Raw genomic sequence first — 4,701 nt, forward strand, 5'->3', positions numbered from 1 at the left:
AACAGCTTCTTATTTTAAACAGAAACAGCATCATAATCAGAACACTATAACCCTTTATTTCTTATATGTTGGATGACTATATGTCCTGGGCAAACCAGGACACTCATAGCTTCTGTAGCCCCATCCCAGCTGGTTGGTCCAAGTCCAAGAGTGGAATGTGACAGGGATGCAGAGCAGCATGGTGCACTATATGTAGGATGACTGTATATCTTGGGCAAACTGAGACACTTGCAGCTTCTGTAGCCTAGTCCTGGTTGGTTGGTCAAAAGTCCCAGAGCAAAGTCTGGCAGGGATGCAGAGTGACATGGTGTGCCAGGGAGGTGGCCAGGCAGGCACTGCTGCTGAGCAGGATCAAGGGAGGCAGACTGGAGCAAGGTGGCATGTGCTCCTGTCCACCCACCTTGCTCCCACCCAGCAGCAGCAGTGTCTATCCAGCCACATGCCCAGTGCACCATGCCACTCTGTGTCCCTGCCAGACTTTGCTCCAGGACTTTTGACCAATCAGCCAGGACCCGGTTACAGAAGCTGTGAGTGTCCATATGCCACCTACACACGAGATGAACTTCTAATTCATCTTCCAGTAACACGATAATATCAACACCTCCTGCATTCTGATTGTTAACATGTACAGAGAATAAGATGAAAGTTTTTATTTATGCAAACTTTAGCTCCTCCATATTATGTGCATAGTAATAATAATAATAGGCTTATTCTGTTTGTCTGCAGCACTCTGATTGGTTGCCTCGGCAGCCAATCACAATGCTTACAGAAACAACTAATTAGAGTAGTCCAGGCAGACAGAATAAGTATGTTTATTATTATAGATCTTGAGGCATTTAAAAAAGATATGCAGGCAAGTTAGACCTAGGATGAAACACTAGGGCCCCACCACGCAGGGTGGGAAGGCTCTGCCACAGGAAAAATAAAACACCCAAAGACCTCAGTGAGGGGTCTGATTCCTCCCCCCACCACGTTTGCCCACCTCTTCTGTGGCCAGAGGGTGAGATGCCAGTGGGCCCTGAGCTGGGGGGAGGGGAGCTGATGCTCCCCTCTGTGGCATTGGCACCCCCCAAGAACTCCCAGATGGGGTGCCAATGGGTGAGTGCTGTCCAGGGGGCACCACTGACATGGAGGGAAACATTGGGGTTGCCTACAACTCATTACCTACCAGCAGCTTAGCCGCTCGCCATGGGAGACGCAGGCAGGCTCTGGGACAAAAAAAAGAGAAAAAATATAAGGCCCCTTGCCATTTTTACTTTTTTCTTGGTGGATCCTGCCCATGTGAGCTGCCACCAGGTTATACCACCTCTGAGCTGGGGGGGTGCTTCCCTCCATAGTGCCAGAGCTCCCCAAAGGTGCCTGGGAGCTGTGTTAGCTACCAGGGTGTAGTCCCAGCTTGCAAGCAGCACCTGCTGGATCCAGTGGTGCAAAGGGCACTGGAAGCCTAGGTGTGGTTGGGGAAGTTCAGCCTTGACAGCCTTCCAGGACCCTGTGCATCAACCCCACCAATAACAGACTGCAGCAGACTATTGATTCTTAGCAGCCAATGGCGATGATTACTGTCAGAGAGAATAAGCATATTGTTATAATAGAAAATTTTGGAATAAGAAGATTTTTAGAAAGAAAATTTAAAATGTCTAAAAGACTAAGAAGTCCATCTAGTGATCATGAATATAATAAAATGTGAAAAAGGCAAGAATTATTACTAAAAATTCTGTATTTAAAGAAATACTTTTGCAATAAAAATTTAATAACAAATGTTTTATGGATTTCAGTTTGTATACATATAACAATTAAAACAACCATGTTTGAGAAGATTTCATTGCAAAATGCAAAGAAAACCAGTATCTTATAGAAATAAACAAACAAAAAAGTCATTTTGAAAATAGGTCTTTCAGTACTTTTTAAAATTTTTTTTTGGAAGTAGCATAAAATTCAGCTTGTATTCTGAACCCTCATCCTATCTCATTTATAGTTTCTCCACAAGATACCAGATCATTTATAATTATTTTTTATAATAACTATACCTATAGTAGGCAAACTGCAAACATGATTCAGATCACTACTGGTATGCATATATAGCTAAAGCATAAATAGTGAGTTAAATTTGATGTACCACACCTGTATTACCAATGTCTTCTTATTTCCAATTTTACAGGGATTTACCTCCTATAACTTGATAATTTATTTCCACAGTACTTCCTACTGAATCTGAGATTCTGTATGCTATTGACCAGTTTATATTTCTTAAGGTGCATATCTTCAGAAAGAAGTTTAAACATGAGGGGTGCATCCAGATGAGCCCAAATGCGCTTCTTGTAGCATCAAATGTGCTTCTTGTAGCATCTCAAACCCCTTTGAGATACTGCCAGAGGCACATGTAGGAATGATAAAACATTCCTCACACTGCCAACTCGGGATGAAAAAACCCCACAGGAAAAAAAAAGTGGGGTAGGAGGCTGCTGGTGGCAGGGCAGGCAGCATGCTCCCTGCCTTCCTCCCAACCCCCCCGTGATCCCTACCATGCCTGGCCTCATCCCTCACCTGCCCCCTCAGCCCCCGCATCCCTTCCTCCCCACCCCAGAATTGGGGGAAAAACCCAATCCCTCTGGCACTTACCAGCAGTTCTAGCTGCTGTAGAGGTGACTGGGGCCCCACCTACACAGTGCAGGGCAAAGTGGCAGCCGCAGCATCCTCAGACCAGGCTCTGCTGCCCCCTGATGCCCTGTGCTTCCCAGGGGGAGCTATGCCAAGAGCCCCCGGAGCCCCCACAACCCCTGCTTGATGAGTAGAGGCTTTTTTTTCTAAGTGCTGGAGGCTGGGGTTGGGGGACCAGCCATGGGGGGATGGGGAGGCAAGTTGGGGATGGGGTCGGGCAAACAGCCATTGGGGGATCAGGGGAGTGGGGCTGGGTGTGTCAGCCATTGGGTGGGCTGCAGGAACTAGTGAGGGATGGGGCCAGATGGGACAGCAATCCAGGGGGCTAGGGGAGCAAGTGGGGGTGGAGTGGGGCATGTGAGCCCTGCAGGGGGAAGTAAACCCTGTGGGGAGGGCATATCCCCTCTAGGCGGGCCATAGCCCCTATTGGAGGTGTAACCTGTGGGGGGGTCTGTAGCCCCTGTGCTGGGCAGCAAAATATATATTCATATATTCATGAATTCATGAAACATGTATTTAGAGTTCACATTAATATCATGATAGTGACACTGGTAGTTTTCCAAATTGCTTTAACATTGTAGATATATCAGTAAAACATTGCCCAATTGATCACTGTCTGTCTTTCTCACTCTCTGTCTCTTTATAGTGGTCTTTCATTTTACTTGTGGAGGAACATGGATTTTGGGGTATTTTACAGAGTGACTTTGGTGATAGCTGAACATCTTCTGGGCAATAGCTGCCCAGATGGCTGGGCAGGGGGCTCACATGACAGTAGTGCTGCACAAAGGCCAACTTTGCAGCCACAGCCTACTGGCAGCTGGCCCAGAGGCATAGATGCCTCTACTGGCTGTGTGGTCCTCATCCAGGTCTAGCAGGTGCGCACCAGGTCACAGGCAGGCAGCAATCCCCACTGCCAGACTGCTGCAGTGAGTAAAAGGTGCAGGGAACTCTCAGGGATGCTTCAGCAGTCCAGCTGGCACAAGGGGTAGTGTCCTCAGATACAAATTGGCTAGGCCCCAGAAGCTCCTGAGGGCGAATATCCATGAGGTACTTGCCAGGGCAACTTTTTGTACTGATGGGACCAGGTCAGGACAGATTCTTATACTGCTGGGAACAGTACAGGTGCTGGCCCTGGGCTCTAGCTCCCCCTGGCTGCAGATCCAGGAGGAGGCAGGCAGGGTTATTTTGCCCCAAGTGGCACAATTTGATCCACAACAAAGTGCATGTCTGAACACGTGCTTTAAGGCAAAAAGCCCCAGCTCAACTTTGCACCACTTGTATTTGAGCTGCTGAAAGCGTGCATACTTGCATGTGTGGAGGCACCCAAGGGGTCTTTGTTGTGGAGCAAATTGTGGCACTTGGGCAAAATAATCCTGCCTGGCTCCTCCCGGATCTTCAGCCAGGGGGAGCTAGAGCCTTGGGCCAGGGGCTGTGCTGTCCCCAGCAGTATAAAAAGCTGCCCTGCCCCGGCTCCAGCAATATAAAAAGCTGCCCTGGCAAGTAGCTATGGGCTACTAGGTCTCAGGAGCTTCTGGGACTCAGCCAATTGGTACCTGGGGACACTACCCCTTGTGCCAGCTGGACTGCTGAAAGAGCCCTGAGAGTTTCCTGCACCCTATACCCACTGCAGCAGTCTGGCAGTGGGGATTGCTGCCTGCCTGTGACCTGCTGCGCACCTACCAGACCTGGATGGGGACTGCACAGCCAGTAGAAACATCTGCCCTCTGGGCCAGCTGCCACTGGACTGTGGTTGCAGGGTTGGCCTCTATGCGGCACTACTGCCATGTGTGCCCCCTGCCCAGCCATCAGGGCAGCTATCACCTGGAAGATGTTCCGGGTGTGGTAGCCTCCTTTGAACTGTCAAAGAATGTCCTTCTGGCCCCATTTGGCCAGGGGGTCAGCCACAGGCAGGTGGGTCCAAGGTGCCAGCTCTGAGCAAGCAGAGCCTTGCCACTGGCCTCCCTAACAGGAATTCTGGTGCTCCCTATTGGAAAACTGAAAAATCCCTGATAAAAGAATTCCCAAAGCCACTGTGTAAAATAC

Source organism: Gavialis gangeticus, unplaced genomic scaffold (assembly GCF_001723915.1).
Source record: "Gavialis gangeticus isolate Ggan-Ray unplaced genomic scaffold, GavGan_comp1, whole genome shotgun sequence".
Lineage (NCBI taxonomy): Eukaryota > Metazoa > Chordata > Crocodylia > Gavialidae > Gavialis > Gavialis gangeticus.